Here is a 26,900-nt window from a genome sequence, read left to right on the forward strand (position 1 = left end):
TGGCATCTACTCACAGCCACCTGACTTTACCAACCCAGGTGCCTTCCTTTCGTGAGGGTCCGTCCTGTGCCCAGATCACCTCAGGCACCTTCTGAGCCTAGATCATGTAGCACAGTAGTACAGCCAGCCCCCGGCTACCCCAAGGAACAAGCCCGGGGTCTCCAGTGAGCCCTTTGGCTTCCCTGTGCTCTGGTCTCCTCATCTGGGAAAGTCAGGTGATAATGAAACCTACCTGCAGGGTTATTTCATGTGTCTGTTTTTAACTTACAATGGTGTTTAGCACAGGCCGGTGATGATCCCACCACCCTGTGACCCAGTGAGGTACTCCCAGCACCTCCAAGGAACAAATGAGGAGACTGAGGATCAGCAACACCATCACATACACTGTCTCACTTTCAAGACTATGGGTCCTAATTTGGGGCTGAGAGCATAGACTCAGCCTAAAGAACTTTGGTTGGTATCATTAGGAAACTAAGGCCACCAAGTGCAAACTGCCACTCATTTCTGGGCAGATGACCTTGGTGTAAACTCCCTGACCACCTCCCCCCGACACCTACTCTGCTCTTGCCCCCTTCCTTGGGGGTCACCCTTCTTGCTGGGATTGCCAGGAAACTGTGCTCTGAATTTTCATTTGAGTTGAATGCAGTGGCATCTATAATCCCAGCAGCTCAGGAGGCTGAGACAGGAGGACTGTGAGTTCCAGGCGGGCCTGGGCAACTTAGCAAGAACCTTGGCAATTTAGCAGGATCCTGTCTCAAAATAAAAATTAAAAGGGCCAGGCATGTGACTCAGTGGTAAACTGCTCCTGGGTTAAACCCCTAGGACTCCCCTGAAAAAATAAATAAATATATAAATAAATGAAATCTTATTTGAATGCAGTTGAAAATTTCTGCTACTATGTGAATTTGGGGTTTTTAATTGGAAGCCCAGTTAAAAAAAGGGCAGGGGGGTGCTTAAGTTCAAGAAAGTGGATATATTGTTAGAGAGAGGAGTGTTCGTTCCCATTAAGTTCAATGCCAAACAAATGCATTATGCGGTAATGATACTGACCCTAATTAGAGGCCAGCAGCTCAAAAAGAATACAGCAAAAAGAAGGCCAGTTGCATTTTTCTCCAGTTTCTCAACCCTGGCCACACACCTGCATTACCTGGGAGGTATTTTTCAAATGCTAACACCTAGCCCTCACCCCCTGGGATTCTGGTTTCATTGTTCTAGGATGGGACCCAACCATCAGCATTGCTATAAGTTTCTCGGGTGGTCTATGTGTGTCCTGGGTTGTGGGTCACTATTCTAGAGGGGAGGAAAGCTAGTATTTCTTAAAGCCCTTCCAGGTTCCAGGCATTGTACTCTGCTTTCATACATACTATATTATTGACTTCAAAAATAAAAATTCCACTAGGATTTAGGGAGAAGTCTGTAATCCCAAGAGCTTTCCTAGTCTCTGTGATACCGGGTTGCTTACTAAGTACAGGTTTTTTCCTGGCTACTGGGGGAGTCCTAGGGAAGAGCAGAAGGGTTAAGACCAGCATGGCGCAGAACGTCCACAACCTCCAGAAGCTGGTGCTGGCTGTCTCTGGTCATGCTGAGGAGCAGGTCTGCAGAAAACCAACCAGTGGCAGAGGAAGGGGACCATGCAGGATACGTGGAAGCCCCAGTTGCACGCAGCCCGTGGAGGGCTTCCCCACCCAGGAAGGCCTCGGAAGAGAGTGAGCAGAAACATCCTAATGAAGACACAGGCAGAAGAGGATCCGACTGCACAGAACTGTGAATGGCAACAGGTGAGGACCAGCAAGGAAGACATCTGCTCACACCTCAGTCTCGCTTTTCTCTTTATGTCCAGTTAGAAGTACAGTTCTCACAAAATAGCTTTGGCAAGTGTGGTTTTAAGAAATACAGGATTTCTTAAGAAAAGAATGAGGGGGAGACATTAAGAGAAGGACCTAAAGAGTCAGTATGAGAGAAGTCAGAGGGAATGAATGTTTTCTTTTCATATTTCCCGGATGGGCTCGGCAGTATTAGTCTCCCGTGTGGGTTTGGAATGCAAAATGTGGAAAGGTCAGCTCGTTAACACACCTGGAGTGCTCAGCTGCAGACTGGAGGCAGCTGCCACACTGACGGGCAGATGGGGAGGCCACCATCTTGGTCCCTGTGGTCCTCCCACCTGCCTCGTCCTGATGGGCCATTTGCTGCCACCCAGGCACGCTGTGTCCTTCTGGGCAGGGTCTATGGTCCCTCTGAGCACTTGCCCAGACCCATCTTCCCCCCTGATACTGCCTGTGGCTCCTGCATTATCCTTCTTTGTTCCTCTTTCTTAGTGATGAACAGATGTGCCTTTGATCTCAGACATCATTTTCATGCAACAGAATCTTGTTTCCACCCAATACCATGGTGATTTCACACTTAATCCTCCAACTTCCAAATAGATGCTGTTTATCTGATTTTACAGGATGGCAGTGAAGCAGGATTCCACAAGGCATGATGCCCCACCCGCAAGGGCCAATACCAGAAAAGCCACCTGAATGTTCCATGATCACCAGTCTTGTGGCATTTGAAATGGGTAAGCAGTTGCAGTTGCTTAATGGTCCATATGGCAGCCTCATACACTGGGCCTGTCCTTCTCACAACTGCCCTGAAAGGTGGGCAGATTGATGAAGAGAAACTGAGAAAACGATGGAGACCAGATGACAAGGATGAGGGTCTGCCCCAGGTTCTGAGCACGGGGTCTCCAATCCCGACACTTTATTAGTCCTTTCAGGTGGTTTAACAAGCTACTGGTGGAAGATAGACCACAGAAAGTTATTTTTCATAGTTCTGAAGACTGGAAGTCTAAGGTCAGAGTGCCAGCAGGTTCAGGGGCTGATGAGAGCCCCTTCTGGTTTATAGATAACCAACCACTTGGGTCAATCACATGGCACAGAGAGACTGAGAGGATTTCTGGACTCCCTCATGACCTAATCACCTCCCAAAGCCTCACCTCCAAATACTACCAGCTAGGGGGTGAAGAGTGCAACATATAACTTGGGTACAGCAGGTACCATGACATTATGAAACACCCATCATCCACTACTCTATCACGCCTAAGTGTGAAGACTCCAGCCAGTTCCCCTACCTACAACCTGCATGACCTTGGGCAAGCCACGTAAATGCTTGACACTTCAGCCTTAGTTTCCCTGTCTGCAAATGGGTATCAGCACTGAGCTTACAGAAAATTGTGAGAATCAAACGAGGCATATACCAAGTGCTCTGCACAATGCCTAACTCTTCAAAGTCAGTCAGGAATATAAGCTGTGGTGGCTCTCACACAGCTCCACCGTGTCCTCTGTGGCTCAGTCAGCCTCTTCGGAGGTGGATAGTGCCTCCTGCACTACTGCCATTCAGTCCCAGTGGCCTTTTCTGAGAAGGCTGTCGGATTCTTCATGTCCACCCTGATCCCACCCCTGCCATGCCTTCCATCCTTTTGCTCTTCCAAGGTCCCTGAGCACAGAAAGACCATGCATAACCATGGAAATAATGGGAATGTGTGGCACCAGCAAATGGCAACAGCAAAAGAGAGTGACTCCCAGAGCAACAAGCAGCCGGGCAGGGAAGGGATATTTCAGGAGCTAGAATGTACCCGGCCTTCCAACCCACAAGGAGACTGCACCTCCTAGTCCTCTCGGGCTGCCTTGCTGTGTACTTGATTCTTTGGACCCGCCATCAGGGGTACTGGCTTCCCTGTGCCACAGCATGACAAGGTCCCCTGGCCCACCATGGCAGCTGACCACAGACAGTTGCCAGTCCCATATTATCCCCTTCCCAGATCAGCAGGTGGCTCCAGAGAAGTCAAGTACTGCACTAAAGGAGCAGCCCTGTAGGCACTCAGTAACCTAACGGAAGCAGGATGCACTCACGGCCATACCGAACACCCCCAGGCCTCAACTCTGCCAGTACCCTTCCCCAAATAAAAAATATATAGGAGTCGGGGTCAGAGCTCTAGGAACAACTGGGGCACAGTCCCACCATGGCCACTTCTCCAAACTCTACCACTTGGCTTACTCTTATTCCCTGCACATCAGAAGTCCCAAGACCCTGCATAAAAGGCCCACGGGCTGTGCCTCACAGAGTCTCAGGGCAGGACGGGAGGGCAGGCATGTCGGTAAACCGGGCCCTCTGCAGGTACCTGCAGTGTGTGTTCCTGTTCAACCCTCCTGGTCACCTGATAACTATCAGGCAAAATTAGTGATGTGCTCCCATTGAAAAGCTGGAAAGCCCTTGGCCAAGAGGGAATAGCCAGACCCACAGCTATAGAGACAGGCCAGGATTCATACATAGGTCTGTCAGCTCCAAAGTTACGCTCCTTGCTCCCCAGATTCTCTTTGGAAGGATCTTTTAAAAGCCACAGTCTGGCTCTCTGGCTTCCCAGACACAGGCACTAAGAAAGCCATGTGCCCAGCTTCATTGGGGCCCTCCACGTGGAGCCCAGGCCACAGGACTCCTCCAGGGACATGTTCTCTCTTCCACCACCTCTTCTCAGAAAGAATTCTTGGTGTCACTAGTTGGTTGACATGGTACAAAAAGGGGACTCCGGTAGGAGACCAAAGTATTTCCCAAAATTATTCCTGAAAAACAACTTCAGTTTTTCTCTTCTTCAAACAAAACAGTAAAAAGCTGCATGAAACCTGCCCTACTTAGGGCTTCTGTGAAAGGTTTGGGGCTTGTAGGTGGTAAATCAAACTGAGCAGTACTAGGGGACTCATCACCCAAGCACCTAATGAAGATGATCCATCAGCACTGCGGCAACTTTATTGGGCCATTCCTGCCCACGGAAACAGCAAAGAAGGCCGGGCAGGGGGAGGCCGCCAGGAATTAAATGGGGAAACAGATGATATATAATTATATAAATATTCTCAGCAATGCTCTGAGGGATGGGATCACTGGCTTCTGGGCTGCCCCTCATTGAACCGGGCAGCGAAGGAGACTTCCACCCCAGAGGTGCTGTTTCATTAGAATTCTCGCAGTCCATATTTAGAAAGTGGGTGCCTGGAACTGGCGGCTAGCACAGGTTCAGAATCTGATGCCCTAATATGTGATTAAAAAGGGAAGGGGGAGCTGATCTCTATTCATTCGATATTTACATTTTATTAGTGTTATTATTATTTGGCATAATTACATACAAAGAATTAGCAATGTTAATTAATGCTGCACTAATGCAGTCCTAATTACTTCCATTTATTTCAGAACATAAGTGAATTTATAAATTTGTTTATTTGGAATTCAAGTGACATCTTGGATTCACGTTTTTTTAAAAAATCAAATCTATTTGCCTAGACTAACGAATCTTATAGAGGAAAAAAGTTGCCTAGAGTTTGAGCTAAATAGGACCCCCTGCCAAATTTGTGAAATGGAAAAATAAAATCAATTTAAGAATGAGCTATTGATTCATCCTAACTACATTTCTAATCACCTGTTGGGTTTGTTTGATATTATTTTTATCCCCCTTGCACTGTAATGAAGCTGTGGTCCAACGAGAATTTTGAAAGAACTTCTTAGCACATTTTCAACCAACAAAGCACAAAGAATGAAAAGAAGAAAAGCACTTGATCTCTTCACCCTGCTAAGAATTATACTGACAACCTTCCTAAGGGTTTAAAAGATTGTGAGTTATAAAGTTTTCTTCCTGGGGAAAGCCAAGGGAAACTTTATACATTTTCTTCCATATTTAACAGTGAAAAGTCCATTAAGAATTAATATCCCACAAAACAAGGACACTACTTTTACTACTTTTTTTCAACATAGTACTGGAAGTCCTAGCCAGAGCAATTAAGCAAGAGAAAGAAATAAAGGACATCCTGTATTCTCTTTTTTGAGGATGGAGCTTCCTCAAAAAAACTAAAAATAGAAGTACCATATGACCCAGAAAGTTATACTTCTCCTCAGTATTTATCCAAAACAAAGTCAGCATACTTTAGAGATGCATACATACCCATGTTTATTGTAGCACAATTCACAATTACCAAATTATGGAATCAGTCTAGGTATCCATCAGTAGATGGCTGGATAAAGAAAACGTGGCATATATGCACAATAGAGTTTTACTCAGTCATAAATAAGAACAAAATTATGCCATTTGCAGGAAAATGGATGGAACTGGAGAGGATCATGTTAAGTGAAATAAGCCAGACTCAGAAAGATAGGTATCAAATGTTTCTTTGATAGAGGTGGGGAAAGGAGCGGGGAAATCATGAAGGAGGAGGGTGATTATTAAATGGAAGAAGGGCATGAAGAGCAGGAGGTAAGGGGAGGGACGAAGGAGTGAAACTCATCAAATTATGTTATATGCATGCAAGAATATGTCACACCAGTCTGTGCAGTTATTATGCACCAAATTTAAAAAAAGAAATAAAGAACATCTAAATCAGAAAGGAATATGTCAAACTGTCCCTGTTTTCAGATGACATGGTCACATATATAGAAAACCCTAAAGATTCCATGAAAAAAGAGGGTTAAAATAAATAAATGAATTAAGCTTCAGGATACAAAACCAACATACAAAAACCAGTAGCATTTATATCAGTAGTGAACAATCTGAAAAAAAAAAACATAATCAAGAAAGCAATTCCATTTACAATAAACAAAATACTGGGAATAAATTTAACTAAGGAGGTGAAAGAGCTCTGCGAAGAAAATAATGAATCATCGATGAAAGAACATAGCAATGATGATAACACAAATAAATGTAAATAAATCCCATGTTCATGGACTAAAAGAATAGTGTGAACATGTCCATAAATTTAATTAATATTGGTAAAACCTCCTAAAGCAATCTACACATTCAATGCGATCGCCATCAAAATACCAATGACATTCTTCACAGAAATGGGAAAAATAATCTTAAAATTCACATGGAATCACTGAAGACCTTGAATAGGCAAAGCAATCTGCAGCAAAAGGAATGGAGCTGGAGGCAGCATATTAGCAGACCTCAAAATACACTATGAAGTTGTAGTAACCAAAACAGAGTCCTAGTGGCATAAAAGCAGACATGCAGACCAAGAGAACGGAAGAGAGAACGCTGGTACCTCAGCCAACTGCAGGTGGCAAGAATACACACTGGGGGACAATGATTGCCTCAATAATTGGTGCTGGGAAAACTGGATGTCCCATGCAGGAGAGTGAAACTAGACTCCTATCTCACACCATGTAAAAGTCAATTCAAAATGAATTAACGATTTAAATATGAAGATGAATTCACTAGAAGACAACAGGAAATGCTTCACAACATTGATCTGGACAAAGACTGTTCAGATAAGAATTCAAAAGCACAGGCAAAGTAGACAAATGGGATTATATCAAACTAAAAAGCTGCACAGCAAAGGGAACAATCAACAGAGCAAAGAGACAACCTACAAAATGGGGGAAAGTATTTGCAAATGCATATCTGACAGGGGTTAATACCAGAATATTTATGGAATTCAAACAACTCAACAGCAAGAAGGGGGAAGGAAGTAGGGGAGGAAGAGGAGGAAAGAAAAAGAAAATGTGATTTTAAAATGAGCAAAAGACCTAAAAGAAAGTATTTTCCAAAAGAAGACACACAAATGGTCAACAGATGCATTTTTAAATGCTCAACATCACTGATTATCAAGGAAATGCAAATCAAAATCACAGTGAAATATCACCTTACTCCATTTGGAAGGGCTATTATCAAAAAGACAGTATCAACAAGCAGGAGTGAGGGAAATGAGACAGGGAACCCAATGCACCGTGGGTGGAAAGGGCTGGACAGTCATTTTGGAAAACAGCATGGAGCGTCCTTAAAAATTGAAAATAGAACTTCTATATTATCCCACTACTGGGCATATCCCCAAAGGGAATATACTGTATACTGCATACTGAAGAGATACCTGAACTCCTGTGTTTAGTGCACCAAGATTCACAATTGCCAAGACATGCAATCGACCTGTGCACATCAGCTGATGAACAGACAACAGAATGCAGCACATACGCACAGTGGAATACTATTCTACCAGGAAAAAGATGAACTCCTGTCATTTGCTACAACACAAATTGAACTGGAGGACCTTACACTAAATGAAATAAGCCAGGTGCAGAGGACAAACATCTCATGATCTCTGTGTGAGGAATCTGAGAAGGCCAACCTCACAGAAGCAGAGAGCAGAATGGAGGTTACCAGAAGCTGGGGTGGGTACAGGGAAAGCAGCAGAAGGGGATGGTCAGCAGGTAAGAGGGGATAGTTAGAGGGGAGGGCCACCTGGCTATAGTAACGATAATGTGCTCTACACTTCAAAGTAGCTGCCTGAGGCTTTCCTAGTGTCTTATCACAAAGAAACAATGCACGTTTGAGGTCTTAGATACACAAATCACCCTGATTTGATCATTGCACAAGATATATGTGTACTGAAACATCACACTGTACCCTATAAATCTGTACAATCATTATATGTCAAACTACAAAATTTATATTCCAAAATTAGGACTGTATCTCAAAAAAGAAAAGAAAAAAATCATAAAAATCCTAGGAACCACTAAATTAGTTAGCTATCTGAGGCAGTGTCCGTGTATCTCTCCATGAACTATGGTCCTCTCATCTTTTAAGTCCAAACAGCACATTAACAAGATTTTTGTTGGAAATAAAGATTTTAAGAGATAATGCCAATCAAATTCTGCCTTACCAGAGGCAACCCTCTCCCCTTTCCCCATAGCACACAAAACATCACTTTACTAGAAAGCTTTGTGAAGTGCTTTGACAGAGATGTTATCCGGGAACAAATTTCAATAAAGGGCAGGCATGTAGTTCTGCGGCCGTACTCTATATTGAGTACAGAACAGTACTTCTACTACAAACAGACAAAGCATTTCAGGTCTCCAGAAACAAGAGGTACAGTCCCCCAGCCAGCCCAGGACAGAGGGTAGTGAGCCCCCGCCCCAGTCTTGCATCTGAAGCCTGGGCAGGACGTAGGGGTCCACTCCTCCAGCCCGACACTGTCCCTGACTTGGTGAAAGGCAATGAGGCAGGGAGCTGGCCTTGTCTTCCCCACTCCCTTCTCCTGTAAGCAGCTCAGTCCAGGAGGGGAGAACACAGAAAGGGTGGCCGATGGGTGGGACACATCAGCTCCGATTTCCCTTGACCCCTGCTTTAGTCAGCTTTTCCGCCACGGGGACCAAAAGACCCAACCGGCACAAGTGCTGAGGAGGAAGTTTATTTGAGGGCTCACAGTTTAGAGGTCTCAGTCCACGGACAGCAGGCTCCATTCCTCGGGGATCAAGGTGAGGCAGAACAATAAGGCGGAAGAGTTAGGGGAGGGAAGTGGCCCGTGATGTTCAGGAAGCAGAGAGAGACTCCACTCGGCAGACAGAAACACATGCCCCAAAGCCATCCGCCAGTCACCACTCCGTTTGTCCCATCAGGCACCACTTCACTGACGGGGTCAAGGCTCTCACGACATCATCTCCCCTCTGAGCCATCTCCCACTGTCTCATGTGGGAACTCTTGGGAGTACCTCACATCCAAACCGTAACCGCCCCCATGCTACCATGGACTGGCCCCTCCGCCCACAGCCAGCCGTCCACTCGGCGCGCTCGCCGAGATCTCTGGCACACGTCTCAAATTCAACACTCCCCAGAGGGGCCCCTACTCCTCCAGCCACACCCAGTCTGGCTCACTAAAGCCCTTCCCCTGCGTCAGGCTGTCGAGGAAGAGTCCTCCTTCACTCTTCTTTGGGGTCTCACACCCCATGATCCACCTGTCAGGAAACCCATCATCTGTACCTTCAAATCAAATCCTGACTCCAACCACTGCCTGCTAGGGTAGCCCACGCCAGGCTCTTCTCCCCCAGAATTACTGAACTGGTCTCCCAGCTGGTCTCCCCGAGGCCGCGCCAATATCATCTGGATACAACAGCCCAAGGAACACTTGGAAGCTGTTGAATCTTATCAAGTTACTCCTCCGGTCAAACCCTTCAACTGTCTCAGAATGGGAGTAGAAATCCACATGACGATCCCTACATGATGGAGCACCCACTCCTCCCCACCCAGTGCTTTAAGCCTCCTCTCTGAACACATCCTCTCTTATCTGCCTTTCTCTCACCCTGCTCTAGCCACCCTGGCTGTTCCCTGAACCTTCTGGACCCAGTCCTGCCTCAGGACCTTGGCACTGGCACTCCCTTTGCCTGGAAAAGCTCTCCCCCAGCCCCCACATGCCACCTGGCATTCTCCCTTGGCACTTTCAAGGCTCTGCTGGAACGAGCCATCTTCTTATTCCGTCATTCTACTTAAAACAGCACCACACTCCCACCCACTTGGGGTTTTAGGTTTCCCTCTCTTCTGACATAACACACAATATACTTAATACTGACAGTGTGACACCCCACTCCCCTTCACTAAACTTAAATCCATGATGGCAGACTTTTTACCTGTAATTCCCTGCTGGACCTCCGGTGCCTACAACAGCAAGTGGAACACAGTAGGTGCTCAATAAACATTTATTAATGAATGAATGAGTTTTGACAGATGCTGTGCCACCTGGCAAGAGCAAACACCCACAGGAGCAGAGTTTGCTCTCTCTCACACACACATGCACACACCTGCTTTCCTTTTACCAACAGTAAGCTTAGAGGGCTGGGGCGTAGCTCAGAGGCAGGATGTTTGCCTAGCATGCATGAGGCCCCGGGTTCAAATCCTAGCACCACAAGAATAAGCCATCAGAATGGTGAAAGTGAGCTTAGCCATCAGGAACTTCCACCCCAAATACTTCACCATGCCTCTCTCAGAAACAAAGAGCTGCTCCTCTCAACCCCACCGTTCACACTCAGTTCCCCACCAGTCTCAAAACTATCTTGAGAGCTATTTTGTTTGGATCTGGACTCTGGCCGAGCTGTGCTCACTGCAGCTCCCTTGGTCTCTGCTGGCTCTCCCGCCCTGCGCTCCCGGGTGCACATTCTGCCCAGGAGGCATCCGGGCCGGCAGTCCTGTGGAAGCCCTGACCCCAACATGTCACACCCCAGCTCCACAGCGAGGGAAGCCAGGGCTGGCCAAGGCAGGGACCAACTGCTCTGTCTTCTCTTCAGGACTCGGGACACCCGCAGCTTCTGTGATGTTACCCAGCATGCCTCTGTCAAGTGCAGATTCCCATCCAGCTCTCACCAAGGTGCCCTGGTAGGTCTTACCTGGACGTGCCACAGGCCCCGGTCGTCAACACTCTGATGCTGCCATCCAGGGGTTTTATGCTGGCCCCTTGCCCCAACCACACTCTCTGGCACCTCTAACTCTAACCCTAACCCTGACCCTGACCCTAGTCCTAACCCTAATCCTAACCCTAACCCTAACCTGAGGATGAGTGTGAGTATGCTCAAATGTGTGCGTGAGTGTGCACGAGTGTGTGTGAGTGTGCACGAGTGAGTGTGTGTGTGTTTGAACATGAGCTCATGCCGACACTTTCAACTCAAACCCAACATGAGATCGTTCCTCACGTCCCCTTCTCATACAGGTGTCCCTCTTCTGCCATGAAAGTCCTGGTTTGCAACACACCAACTCCCTCACTTGCTCTCTCCTGAACAGACACAAGATAGTTTCAGAACCTCACTCAATATCCCCACCAACATAAACCTCCCCCGCAAAAAGAAAACTCCAACGTCTCTTTATCGTCCCTTGGTCATTACACTATATGCAGTGCACATGGTTCTTTTTTAAATACAAGACTCTGAACTAGAAGAGAAGAGTTCAATGGTCCCCACCACAGAGAAATGGTAAATGTTTAAGGAGAGGGAAGTGCTAATTATTTTGATTTGATCCAATACCCATTATATACCTGTATCAATCTATCACACTCTACCCCATAAATAAGTACAATTTTTTAAATCCCCCCCCCAAAAGCTCTTTGGCAATAAAAAGATTTTTAAATGATTCTGTTAATCTTGTTCCCTTAGAATGTGAATGCAAGATAATACCAATACATCTACACGTTCAAGAATCAAACTCTATTAAAATCAATCTTCACATTAAATTCACAATACCCATGGTATTTAAACAGGTAATGTTCAGCTTTTGTGAATCAACATTAGAGAACATTTACAACTAGGATTCCTATTTCCATAGAAACAATAGATCACTATTTCTAAGAAGAAATTTAAAATCATCTTCAATACATAAGTAATTTTCCTTAAACGATCTTCTAACAATTAATATGTTTGACCCATACCTTAACACTACTTCACAAGAAATAAGTAAAACTGTTCATTTAAAACAGAAACCATGCCTCCAAGACCCAGCTACAACCATGGGGCTTGCATCTTACTGAAGCAGACTTGGGTGTCCCGCTAAGGAGCACTGTGTGATTGGGTGGTCACGGCTGCTGCAACTGTGGTCACAGTCATGAGTTATTTTTGATGGTTGTTCTTCTGCAAAGTTCTCAAGCAAATGTCCCACCCATACGGGTTGACAGGAGCATGGACAAGCTGCCTGTGTACATTTGTACCTTGTGTGCTCCCGACGAAAAACAATCCCCTCATGCTAACAAGTGAGCCACCAATATCCTTCACTTCCACCAAAAAAACCATGAAGCCCACTAGATAGCGACCACTCACCGACCTCACGCAAAGGCCCATCGGGAATAAAGAAAAGAGACAGAGGCAGAAGCAGCAGGAGGCCAGGCAGACTCTCTCCTGGGTGAGGAAGGCTGAACTGGAGGGGGAGGAGACAGGATGGGCCGAGGAGCTGGGGAGAGGGCCACGGCCAGGGGTGCATGAGAAGGAGCCCGGACAAGTCGCACGGAAGCCCCTGTCCCCATCAGGGCACTGCACACCAAGCCTGACGCCTGAAGGAGAAGCTTCATTCTTCCACTGTTTTAACTGTGGTACAACACACACGTCTAAGTACACCGTTCGGGAGTGGTAGTGTTCACATTGTGGAATGGATCCCCAGGACTTTCCCATCTTGTAAACATGAAACACCATCCTGTTAAACAACAGCTCCTCCACCCACCCGCCCAGCCACCAGCAGGCCCCACCCTGCCCCTGAATTCTGCCGGTCCAGGAACTTAGCGTAAGTGGGATCTTTCACTGTTTGCCCTTTGGCTACTGGCTGGTCTTTCCTAACAGAACGTCAAGCACCAGCCTTGTGGTGCATGCATCAGAACCTCTTCCCTTTTAAAGGCTGGATGATATTCTGCAGACTACATTGTGTTTATTCACATCCACTGATGGACACTTGGGTTGTTTCCACCTTTTCTGGTGATCATGAATAATGCTATTGTGAACATGAGGGAATGTCACCCATTTTTAACAACCTCCTTCAAAATGGGCAGAATTACCTCTTTCTTAATAAAAAACAAAAGTTCATAATGGCACCTCATTACTGAGCACTAGATTCATAGAATCTAAAAAAAACCAAAGAGAAATACTTACTGTGCAGATTCCCTGACCCACCTATATACCCAGTGGCTGATCTTTCTAGATATCCAGCCTCAGATCAGTCTGCCCGGGATTCAGCCCCAGGCGGGGGCTGAAAGAAGCTTGTGATTCAGATCAGTGACTCAGATTTCTGTCAAGGAGATGGGAACTGGGCAGAAAGAAATTGACACCCACTAGTTCTTGGTCTTAAAAACACCTCTATTTCAATTCCCTCATGAGTCATAAAAACAAGCTTCTTGTCTAGTAGAGTCTCCATTTGATTTATTTATGTTTTATGATTCAATTCAACTATATTTTGCTTTACTTACTTATATACAAGTCTACATGTGTGTTGTTACATGCAATGTTTTCCAAACACACACACACACACACATTTACACAGAGTTCTATTCTCTACACTGTTCAAGCTGAAGTTCAATTTAGTGAATTTTCAAGGGGATTTTCCACTTCAATACACAAAAAAATGTGCTCACAGCTTAACTGTGCATGATAAAACTGCCTGCGCAGTTAAGTGAGCCACGTTTCAGAGGGGAGGTGTGGACAGACAAGATAAAGAACTGTTCCAGACACACCCTCAGCTTTCTCTCGATGAAATCTGGTCTCATGGCTGGCCAGCATAAATCAAGGAAGCAAGGAAAGGTGAGGGACGCCGAGGGTTGTGAGCCTACTCAACACATTCAGACTGAAAGACCCGTCCCTGACTGAGGTGCTGTGACTAGCCTCCTCATCAAGAGTCACATGCAGAAAAAGCAAGAAAGTCACATACGTGACAGGCCTCCCTCATCTCACCATTGCTTTTCTCCGTGACTGAATTCTAGCGAAATCTACCCTCACCCACCCACGCACTCCGAACCTTCCTTCTGCTAGAAGGTCCTCCACTCCCAGTCTCTGCCCATCTAAACCCTTTCCTCCAGGTAGCCCTCCTAGACAGTCTCACATGGGCATGTCCTTCCGTCCCCTAAGCCTGATGACTTTGGGCTCCTAGCTGGAGCAGAGGGCATCTGGGAACTACTACCAGGCCTCACCCCCTCGCCCCTGCTCCCACCACATTCACCTGGGTTCCCTGAGGTCACTGGCACCAGCTGTGTTCAGGTACCCACATGTTCAGGTCTGGCATGGTACCTGTGTACAAGTGAGACCACAGATCTGTTGCCCCTCCACAGGCTCAGGGGCAGCCTGACAGTGCGAGACAGGACACAACCAACAGGAAGTGCAGATGCTGGTGGGGGCTGAAAAGAAGAGGCCTAAACTTTTAAAGCCTGCATGCTTCTGCTGCGAAGGCTTCAGAACAAAGGAGTCAATGGGGCTGGCTTTTTTGATATAAGTCAAATTACCAAGTCAGACAGAAAAACTAACTCACAGATACCTGTCAATCAAACCAGGCCATAATTGCTCTGTGAGGCTGCTTTTTCGTTGTTATTTATTTCTGAAGACTTGAGGTCATATATTAACACATTAATTGAAATTTTGGTCATAATTATCATGTATTAAGCTGTTGATTACATGGTTGCATTTTGAAATTTTTAATTGGTTTGTTTCAATTGATAAAAGGTAATTTGTTTAGGGATGATGTTTAGAGTTATGTATTTAATTATCATTGAACAGATAATTAATATAGTGTAGCAATAGTAAATAATGACGGTGGTAATTATCATCGAAGTATACATATTTGTTCAAATTTGAGACGAATTTTCTCTCTCGAGTTGCTCTGGTCTCTGCTCTGAGCTGGCGCACTGGTTCACTTTCTTCACAGACGTAATTAGCGACATCTCTGTCTCATTCACTTCCTCCAGTCTGAAAAGAGCCGAGAAGCCATAAGGACAAAGGACATCCTAAAAGCCACATCATGCTCCATTTTCTCCTCTCTGCAGATTTACCCAGAGAGCTCCTCTGCTTTTTCAGTTGGCTCTCATCATTCCCACAGTATTTCACAGACCCTTTTTAAGTGTTCCTGGGTCCTCAGCCCAACAGAGTAATCACAAGTTGAGGGAAGTAATGCCCTAGATTCAGTAGAAAACCACAGTGCTTACCAAGGGGCTGAGCATCAAAAAAAAAAAAAAAAAAAAAAATCTGTGTTTTTAACCTTCTCTCCTGTTGAAAAAATATCCCTGATTTATGAGAAATAATTGTGAACATTATGCACTTTGATTTCAAAGTTATGCCTGTCTGCCTGGAACCCCATCATCATCTCCCACCTGTTGACCAGCAAGGGCTGCAGCAGAATTGAGCACAGAGCTGTGGGGTCTCCCCTCCTGGGTGGTAAAGGGGTCACACCTGCGCTCCCCAAGGGCAACCGGAGGCTGCCATGGAGGCTCCCTGCCTGGCTTCTTGGACCTGTTCTCTTCTTCATTTTCCCCTCTCAGGACACTGCCCTCAGCACTGAGCCTAACTCACCAGCCCTAGTGGCCGCCTGTGACAGTGCCCACGGTGGAGGTCATCTTGAATGTGACGAAATGTGATAGAACCTCAGAGGACGCCAAGACTTACTTCCTCTTCCAGGCCCTCCAAAGCCATTTCCTCCCTGGGAGCTTTGCACCATGACCTGGTTTTGGACAAATGTTGGGGCCAGGAATTTGTGTCCAGCTCAGATGGACAGGGAACAGCACACCCCCAGGAGTGACAATATGGACCATCTGACCCCTGGCACGTGTCGGTACCCACAGTGCTGTGTGATGCACGAGTCCTCCAAGCAACACCAGCTCTGGGCCCTGTAAGCTGGCACCAATGGCACAGTGGAGGACCCTTCCCTGCCCAGACTCCCCTGGGGGGTGACCACGCTGTTGTTTTTACTATCTTCAGTGCGGGGCCGGAATGGGGGGCAGTGGCCAGACTCCAGGAGGACCCCTTTGCTCCCCTCCCATCCTGCTACCATGTGACTAACTGCATCTGTCAGAATGGCAGTGTGTCACTTCCAGGCTAGGTCATGAAAACATGGTAACTTTCACCCACTCTTGGGTCACTAGCAGCCACTCTGAGCACACTAGGGCAGCTGGTGACGAGATCCACACTGTGAGGCTGAGGCAGGTAAGTGAGCCATTGAGGAGTGGATCTTCTGACCCTTTTGCAGACTCCTTGGTCTCTGAGACCAGCCTCTCTTCTGGGGCCAGAGCCGCCTTCCCATCTCCATGCTGGAGCCTGCTTATGTAGGTCCCTCAAATCCAACACGCTCAGAACAGCAGGTCATTGTTCCAAACTGCCCTCCCCTGCCTGTCCTCACCTGCTCTGGCTCCCAGGAATGCTGCCAGGAAAACTGAGGGCCTCTCAAACCCAGTCTCCCACTTGCCCCCATCCAGGCAGTACCAAGCCCTGTACAAATCTGTCTCCTCAGTGTCCCTTCCCTCTGCCCCTCCTCCCACTCACTGAAGCCACCTCTCCTGCAGGACCACTCAGCCTCCCTGCTGGTAACACACACACACAGATGCAGCTCAAGCAGATCTGTGACTATATATGGATTGTTCTTATATTTCCACCACTGTGGGCAGGGACAATGATAATAACACACACACAAATGCTAATCTAGTATCCTATGAGGCACCATTCCTCAAAACATTTCAGGGAGATGACATGCAAAGACTTCTCTTTTTTTTCTTTCTTATTTTCTTCTGTAATGAAGGACTTTTGAAAGTGAGCAAGCCACATGTTCACATCCTCAGAAGGAACACAGTGTAGGAAGTCCAAGAAGGTGCCCACCCTGTGGGCACAGGAGCACGGAGGGCTCCTTCGGAGGACAGGCGAGGGGTACGGGTGATAGAAGCGAACTGTGCAGGCAGCACACAAAACACAAAATCCAGACGGCTCGTGCCGCTGCTGAAACAGCTCAGCCCACAGTCTACATGCCACCTTCCGAGGAGCAACTCCACTCTGAGCCGTGCACAGAAATTTCAGAGAGCCTTATCAAACACACGTGCCTCAGTTCAGCCTTTATCAGTTGGTCTTTCTTTTCCAGCGTGAAGCTGTTCTTCACGTTAATTATTTTATTTCTATTATTTGTTTTAAATAAGGAAAAGCCGGTCCCGATATGGAACAGGTGCCTGTATCTCCAGGATGGCTCTCTCCTCACACTGTCCGCCCTGCCGCTGTCACTTGAGTTTGACTTGGCTCTGTCAGTGAAAAATTAGACTTCATTTCAGTATGCTAATAGCAATCTCTCCAAAACAATGTAATCAAGGCCTCATGTGCACCTATAATTTCATCCTTGACATAAGCCTGACAGCTATTTATTGTCTGAAAGGGAAAGCGGGGAGGGGGAGGGTGGAGGCAGAGGGACTCTGACATGCCCCCCTCCCCCAAAGCAAACCCAGCAGCTTTATGTTTGAAGGCAGAGTCTTTGCAAAGTCCAAAAAAAAAATGGCAATAATCATGGGGTTTACATATGTCTTGTCTTAAGCAATCAAGACAGAGAGTTAACAGAGAAGCACATTCAGATGTGCCAATTCCCAAACTGCCCACCTCTGATGAGCCAGCTGTGAGCCGCAATTGTCACATTATAATTTAGGCAAAGGGAGAAAAAAAGGCATCAGAATACACACTGGATCAACATAATTATTCACAGCAGGGTGCTGCAGAATTAATTTAGCCAATCAGAATGATACTTGGGGGTTGGGCACATTGCAGCGATCCGGAGAGAAAGCAGAAGAGGGGAGTGGAAGAGCAGAGGAGAGCGTGGCACTGCATTCCACACCTGGCTGACACTGGGATCATCTGATCCTGAAGATATTTTGAACACATGTACGTTCAGTACTGCTGCTTTTGCATTTATTTACAAACACCTACGCAACACTCACACCATGCCAGTCACTAGCTCGGCATCTGACAAGCACCAACTTCTCTGATCCTATGACTCCAAGACAGGTACTATCACTACTCTCCATGTACACACTGAAGCTCGGAGATGAGCTTCAAAAACTGGCCAAGGACACACAGCGAGAAACGGGCAGAACTGGAGACAGAGCCCAGGCAGACTGCGCCAGAAGCCCTGCTGCTGGCCAGCAAGGTTAAGGGCTCCTGGTTTTACACAAAGCAATCAGCAACCAGGAGACACACGAAGCCGGCAACAGGCACATAACCAGTGACCTGTGCGCTAGCATTTGAGCTGCTTTCCCAAACGGCAGAGCCCTGGCACTACTATGGGCATCTTCATCACCTGGCTTTCCAAACTGGGAAGAGGTGCTGCCCTGGGGCCTCCCAGGACCGAGGATGGAGCCTCCAAGCTGGGGTGGCATCTGGCCTCACTTCCAGACAGCCTTCCTATTTGAAAAGCAGCAGAAGGAATCCAGAAAATCAATTGGAAAGAAAGGAGAAGTATGCTGCTCCAGAATCAGTGTTCCGTTAAAATGCCTGGCATCAAAATACAGGGGAAAGGATCAGAGGAGAAATTAGAGGTCACACTCAACAACTTTTTGCCCATATTTGTATCTGCAGAGTCAGGCTGACAATGACATGAAATGACGCTCGCCTTCTCTGGGTGCAGTGTGATTTTAGACCAAAGTGGTCCTCTCACTGCCCTGCTTGGACTTCTGTCTGAGGGCAGCTATCAGAGGAGCCAGGAGGAGCCCTAATTTCCTTGTAAAAGTTAAACTTCAGCTTGCTTCCGCTGCTTCTGGTAATGGGGGAAATGACAGGGAGCAGCCCAGGGTTTTATGTCTGGCAATAATGTTTGATCTATGCCATTGTCAATGAGAACTGTGATTTAATCCATAAGGATATATAGAGCCTTGTGATGAAAGGGGAATAACGACAAATCCTGATTAACAATGCTGCTACACCAAAGCAGGTTGCCATGGTGACGGGGCTGAAATTATACAACAAACTGGGATGCCATACCAGGCAGATTACTCCAGAAAGAGGCCCTTTTCTGAAAGCATTTGGCTTTCTGTGTTCTCTTAAAATTAAGATGCCAGCATCTTACTTTCAACTGGTATTAGCTTTCCTCTTTTTCCTAAATACTCCCTTTTCAGCAGGTTTAGGGATAGACATGGACACCCAGGAAATGTACCAAACAATTAAGCACACTGCAGTGCCTCTTTCCCCTGATGGGGGAGGACAAAACAAAATTATGATGAGGGACCTTTCTTTCACATCATTCTTCTGATAAAATTATGCTTCATTCCTTGGCGGCAGGGATGGAAGAATCAAAGCGTGTCCCAGTGCAATGTTCTACTTCTCACTCCACAGAGCAGAGTTCTCTGAATTTGCAGGAAAGAGGAGAAAGCGGGATCAGGAATGGTATCCCCTTTGTTTCCAAAGATGTTTAATTTTTAATCAGGATTTTAAAAAATAAGAATGTTTTTAAAATAAGATCACTTTCCAGCATTTGCTCAAAATAAGAGCCAAAACTATTCAATGAGGAGAATCTGCACTGGAAAACAGCACTTTAAAATATTATGATCACAACTGACTTTGGAGATGAACCTTTATAAACTAGATCAGTCTAGGAAAAATGTACTGCATTTAAACATCATACTCGATGTCCTATGTCAATGCAGAGGAATATCAAGTGAGACATTTAAAACAAACAGAAAAATCATAGTCCTAAATATTCTCTTAAAGGGGGCAAGATTTGATAAGAGAGGGAGGGTAAAGAAATTTAAACATGGCAGATGTGTAATAGCCGGCCCTCAAAAATAGGAAGGAAAAAAATCAGAGCTGCACATACTTTCAGAAATGCTACCGTTCTAGAAGGCACGTTTCCTGGAGATTTAGCAGTGGCTTTCAGTTGCTGAAAGGCAGTGTGGCCTAGTGGGGACAGAGCCCTGGGTACCAGCTGTGTCATTTGTCGTCGTCTGTTAATACCTCAGTCAAGTCATCTAGCCCTTTGGGTTTTGGCTTCCCCATCTGGGGAATGGGAATCATAGTCTCTACCTCACTTGCCTGGAGAAGTTTATGAGATAATTAGCAAAATACTGCACATAAGATCATTCTGCTCAATAACTGCTAAGTACTGTGTATGTATCTATGTATTTATTTACCTATCTATCTATCTATTTATTTATTTATTTATTTATTTATATTGGGTACTGGAGATTGAACCCAGGGCACTTTACCACTGGGCCATATCCCCAGTCCTCTTTATTTTGAGACAGGGTCTCACTAAGTTGTCCAGGCAGGCTTAGAATTCACAATCCTCCTGCTTCAGCCTGGGACCAAGCAGCTGGAATTCCAGGTGTGTGCTACCATGCGTGCTGACAACTACTAGGTCTTGTGTTTTGATTATTCAGCGCTTCCTGTGCCTTCTCCATGCTAGGCACAATGCAGCCACAGTGACTTCTGGTAGAAAAAGTGCTCCCCACACCTGCTACTGGAAAATCCTAATCATAAAATAGAAAAGCTGGGCAATTACAGGTGGTACAGGAGAGCTTATCGGGGGCTTTGTTTGTTCATTCATTGGTTTGATTTGGACACTGGGCCCCTAGGGTACTGTCACATTAACTTAATATGGAATATCAAATACTAAAGCTGATAAGAGGGACTGGAGGCTGGGTGCGGTGGCACACGCCTGTAACCACAGCAGCTCAGGAGGCTGAGGCAGGAGGATCACAAGTTCAAAGCCAGCCTCAGCAACCACAAGGCACTAAGCAACTCAGTGAGACCCTGTCTCTAAATAAAATACAAAATAAAAAGTGCCCCTGAGTTCAACCCTGGTACCTGCCCCCCCAAAAAAGAGAGACTGGAGATAAGATTAAACATTTAGGGTTAAGAGCTGGAAATGTGAAAATGAATTAAAAATAAATATAGGAAATCTTTGAGGAACTATGCAAATGCTGGAATTGGTGACACCCTACCCCAAACATGGCCCCTTAGCATCTGAGAAAACAGCAGAAGCAAGAGGATGTCTCTGACCTTCCACCGCCTGCTCTTCTGAGGCAGGTCCTAAGACCTGTACCCAAAGGAGAGGACCCAGGGACCAGAGAAGACTGAGCCAACAGGGTTCACTCCCTCCAACCCCCATTTATTACCATCAGCTCTCCTTTCCCTAACCACGCTGCTGTCAACCACCCAGACACCATCAGACCCAAGCATAACATACACAACATACTTACAACTCAGATTACTAGCTATAATGAACAACAACAAAAAAAAAGTGTCATCAGAAAAAGTGACATATTTGAGAAGCAGCAACGTGAAAGCAGCCTTCTAATTTCTCATCCTGGAAAGGTAACAAAGGCTGCATTTTGGAAGCTGGTGGCCCCATGTGTCCTGTGGGCCACAGGCTGCTCACCACTGATGCTGCCCTCCCTTCTTCTGAGTCCACTGTGACAGCCACACACTGCCCTGGGGCTCCCAAGCCTTCTAACATCAAGCCCCTCTTCAGACAGCTCCTGCCAGCTTCTGCTGCCAGTCCACGCCAATGAATCAACTCTGGTTTCACTTCATGAAAAACAGAAACACTGGCAGTAATAAAGTCTTTGCTACTTTTCCCCCAGGGTCAAAAAGAAGAAGAAGAAGAAAAACATTCCTCTAAAATCATAGCATTTACTAAGGGATTACTATAGCTGTAGAGTTGAGGTCTAAACATAATGTTGTTATCCAGAAAAAACAGAAGGGCAGAGCAGCGTGCACCACCCAGGTCCTGGGCTCCTCTGCACCTCCCCAGCTGACACTCCATGCTTCCACTGTTCTGTGCACAGGGTTCTGCTATGGTTTAGATGTTAAATGTCCCCAAAGGCTCATGGGTAAAGGTGGGTCCCCATGGAGGTACCACTGGGAGGTGGGAAGTCCTCTGGCCATTGGAGACAGGCCTTGAAGGGGACTGTGGGATCCCTTCTCTTCTCCTTTTGCTTCCTGGCCATGAGGTGAGTAGGCTGCTTCACCATGCACTCCCCGCCATCACCATCTGGCACCCCTGCCAAAGACCCCAAAGTAAGGGGTCACCCTGATTATGGGCTAGAATGTCTAAAACTCTAAGTCAAAATAAACCTTTCTTCTTTATAAGTTAATTACTCAGGTATTTTGTTACAGTGACAAAAAGAAGGCTACCACATGTTCCAAATGAGATTTCCAATGAAAAATGTGTTCTCCCACTTTAGAAAGATTTGAGAACCACTACATAAACTATGTGATGGCTCATTCCTGCTAAGCTTATGGTCAGTTCCTTCTAATGGGTTAGTTCACCTATTATGAAATGATTTTTTTTACTGAATTTATTTATTTCCCAGTATACCGCAAGCTTCTTTGAGAGAAACAGGCCCAGAATACCAGAATAAATGCTGATTCCAAATGTACATTTGAGGCAGTCCTTTTTTGCTGTCAAAGAGGCAGTTTGCAGCTTCTGAATGTCAGAAGGATCTTTCGAATGACTGCCATGAACAATGGCAGGCAACATGAAGGTCCTAAATTAAACACACCCATAAATAACTCCTTTACACGATTACACAAATGCAGAAACCCAACTTTTAAAAACATACACTTAAGTTGAGAAATGAAGGCAGAAATGCTATTTTTGAAAACCAGAGTCAGAAGGCAGGAGGCAGCAAGGACAGTGCACTGAGTCACAAGGACAGTCGCTCTGCCCATCAACTTGTGCCATCTTCAGGGCACAACAAGGATTTGGGGTGGACATAAACTTTAGTCCCTGGCCAATACACCCCAGCGCTACTACAGAACTGGACAGAAATATGAATGTGGTCCATCCAGTTGTTAAAGGGCAGTCTCTGGGGACTCACAGGGACAAAGACAAGAGGCTACCCCAGTGGATTGTCCACCTCCCACAGTGGACAGGCAGAGGGGTGGGAATTCTGGGGAGAGCAGCATAGAGTGTTCTGGAATCCAGGCAGCGGCCCCACCCCCAGGCCTCGCTTCTGTAACAGCAAGGCAATGCCACTTCTTAGCCCCTGAGGAGCCAACCAGCCTGCAGTTCTGTGGTTTTCAGGGGAACAGTTGAGGATTTCACCCTCTTCCATGGCTCCTTACGGCTCTGCGGAAAGCCCACAAGTGAAACACGTAAGGGCTGAAATTCCAGAATGACATCTGCCAGTCTGGGCTACAGAGACATGTTCTGGACTGAACCACATGAAGCTGTCGTGGCTCACGACAACAGCAACCTCCCGCAGGTCGGCCTAAGTACATTTAGCACCAGGGCACAGGAATGCAGAGAACGTCTCTGCCACACTTGAGAGCAACAATGATACAAGTAAAAACTAAAATCCCCACTCTGTGCCAACCAGCCGGCCTGAGAGCTCTGTGTGCAGTTCAAATGCTGATTTCAGGGAGCTCCACTTAGAGGCAGGGCCTGAAAGGCAGGTGGCATTGCAGGTAGAGCTTATCCAGGACTTTTTAAAAGGAAAATGAGAATTGTGTATTAAAGAACAAAATATAAACACTGAAGGTTAGGTACCAAGCCCTGAAACATGGTGCCCATCCACATTAGTCTTTGTCTGGGGTAACTCTGCCTCCATTTTCCTTCCCACCTTCAAGGAAAACCGAGGTCAGGTGTTACACAAAATTTAAATGTAATTGTGAGATTTATACATTAAACTTGCCCCTCTGGTTCCCTTGGCAACAGCTCTAACTTTCATCACTACCCTAGATACAGAATCCTCTGGCAAGAGCTCCTGGGGGTTGATTTCTTAGAAGGCCTACACTGCAGTCAGTACTCAGCACGTAAACCAGCATTTGAACAGAACACGTAATGACACTTTACACAAAGAATTAAAGTGGGTTCGTCGCAGACATATTTGAACCAATCATTTGGTTCAGTTGCTGTGTTCTGCCAGAGGACACGGTCCCCTCCTGAACATTCTAGTTAGGCTTTTCTTGGGTCACTGCCAGGCATCAGAGCCTGTCGGAGCTTACCGTCATGACTGGCCCATGGATGGCACAGCAGGCACAGGCCATGGTGGACTTAGACCAGAGCCCAGGCAGGACAACGAAGCTCAGAACTCAAGGATCCTCCAGCAGGAGACAACACTGGCAGGGCTGGTGTGTGGGAGACACCAGCAAGAATTGTCACGTGTCATCCTACTTGAGAGCAACACTGACTCAAGCATATTAAAATCCCCCCTGTGCCGACCCGCTGGGTCCGGGCAGCTCCTGCATGCAGTGTGAAGCTGACCGCAGTGCGCTCCACGCCGGCAGGGCAGACTCCCCTGCCTCCCGCAGCCAGCCCAGCACACAGGAGCCATTCTTGCTCTTATTTTCCAGTACAGTAAGAGTGTCTCATCTGCCTAGAGTTTCATGGCATTCGCCCCCAGTGGAACAACAGAAAGGCGGAGAAGCAGGGGAGAGAAAGCAGGAATGCAGATGGCACTGAGAGGCCTTCATAACTCAGCCCACAGCGGTTCCTTTGGGATGGGATCTGAAAGGCCAGCATGTGCACCCAGTGAATGGCCAGCGTGTGCACCCAGTGAAGGCTCAGCCACAGAAAAGTGCCACCGTGACAGCCACTTCTGCCTCCTGGCCACTCCCCAGGTGCCCATGCCAGTGGCTTTCCTCCCCTGGTTGTTGGGCAGTTCTAAGCCTTCATAGGCACTCCTGGAACACTTGGCTACAAGGCATGGGATCCACCCAGACTGGAAGCCAAAAGACCTGCCTTTGCATACTCACCCTGCAAACTTTATGACCCTGGGAAACTTTCTGCCTCTAGCATAGTATCTGGCTTGCGGCACTGTTCTGGTAAGGTGGGACCTATTTCACTGTATATGACCAGTGAAGGAAGATCACACATGCCAGTCTTCTCTGTCCTTTCCTTTAGTAATCAATTCAGGTAACAAAACATTTGATAGAAGATCATATAAAAGGCTTGCTTACATCAATCAGATCTTCCCTACCAGTCATGCTGGTATAACTGGTATTACCACTAAAATAAAATAGAAGATGTCATTGTGGTTGCCTAAGAGATTTGGGAATATACTTCCTAGAAAAGTGATCTCCATGATCCTGCTATTCCAGGATCCAGTTCAGTAACATACAGCAGCAGGGTCTCTGGTGGCTGGCTGCCAGGTGGACACTGGCCATGGGCAGTAAGGGAGAGCAGGACCTCTGGATCTTCCAAACCAGGAGGGAACAGGGAGCTCCCAGACACTGAAATTTCTAACAAGCTCCACCGGAGTCACTGTATAAGGACTGGAGTTGCAAACTATGACTAGTCAGTAAACCCGGTTCCCTCTGAATGGTCAGCAGCACCCCCAGGAACCTCCTGACTTCAGCTGTCCCGCTTCACAGCACTCCAGCCCCAACCTTTGTGAAGGCTTCTCCCAGGAGGAGTACCCTCCCCTGCAGTCTGCCCTCACTCTCCCGGCAAGCTAATTGCTACCTGCCCAAATCCTGCAGTCTTGAAAACAGTTAAATACCATCTGACTCTTTCCTTGTGTAGCCTTCTTTGATCATATCAGCCAGAAGTAATTTCTTCCTGGCTAAATTTCCATTTAATTTGTGCTCTATTTGCAACATTGTCACCTTCCCCTTGGCATTGTGGACAAGAACACTCAGATCCTGCTCACCCTTGTATCCACAGGACTGGGCATATGATAGGTGCTCTATTATTCCACAGAGAGGGAAACAAACAAGAAACAAAGGGGCAAGGAAAAAGCGAGAATGCCTGTCCTTTCTGATAACTTTTATAGTTCTTCAGTTTGCAAAAACAAGCTGAGCTTGCTCTACAGACCATTAACATTTCTATATCCACACTCAGCCTGCTAATAAAAGCATGCGGAGGGTTCTTAAAGGCCCTATAAGAAAGGTTTTATATCCTGGCTTTAGCATCGCTGGCATCTGTGGCATCTAAACCTGAGAAGGCGATTCCTCTGAGGTGTCATTAGCTTTCTGTGTGTCTTCAAAGGCTCAAAGACAATTTGCTGGACCCCTCTAAGAATGCCAGTTTCTTTCCAGCCCTGCAAAAATACATCTTAGCTACCACTGGAATTGTCATTTGCTTTCTATGCCTTCAAAAGCACCGTGAGAGACACAGCCCTGTGCTATTATTGGCACCGTCGGTTTCCCTGTGTAATATCAAAAGAGCCCTCCAAAGTGTCTTTGTGTGTGCAGTCTCTGTGTGTGTGCATAGTGACGCTCAGATTATTTTTCTGGCGAAATGCCTTGTCCACAAAGCCAACCCAATTTTACCTAATAGCTTCCCAGTGAAAGAATGTCTAGGGGGAATAATTCAAACAGTAACAACCCTTATTTCACCCATACCGATAGAAAGAGAACAATGATAGCGAGTCCCTGAAACATAAAATAATATTCATGTATAAGTTTCAACTTAACATATCCAGAATCTCACAGTGGGGCTCAAGACTCAGTCAACATTTCCATTGAATAATAGCTTCAGTCAAGGCATAGGCTGACTGACTTCCCCTGAAAGCTGCTATCCTTTAGGACAGAACTATGAACAGTCCCTACTTCCAGTTGCTGAGGACTTACTCTTGCACACTATAAAGAGCATGTTTCTCCATGAGAGTGCTACTGGCATTTGAGGCAAGATGATTATGTTTGGGGCAGGGGGAGGGACTGTCCTGTACTGAAGGTTTAGCGCCCCTGATAATGGCAGTAACCCTG

General features: G+C 46.5%; 1 protein-coding gene and 1 long non-coding RNA gene across 4 annotated transcripts in view; both read right to left on the reverse strand.

Moving 5' to 3' along the window:
• Positions 1–26,900, reverse strand: part of MSRA (methionine sulfoxide reductase A) — a 334,984-nt gene that overhangs the window by 236,503 nt on the left and 71,581 nt on the right. The gene's annotated exons all lie outside the window — the stretch shown is intronic.
• LOC306661171 overlaps positions 1–26,900 on the reverse strand; it is a 56,573-nt gene that overhangs the window by 3,161 nt on the left and 26,512 nt on the right. The gene's annotated exons all lie outside the window — the stretch shown is intronic.

This window comes from Sciurus vulgaris (genome assembly GCF_902686455.1).
Source record: "Sciurus vulgaris genome assembly, chromosome: 5".
Classification (NCBI taxonomy): domain Eukaryota; kingdom Metazoa; phylum Chordata; class Mammalia; order Rodentia; family Sciuridae; genus Sciurus; species Sciurus vulgaris.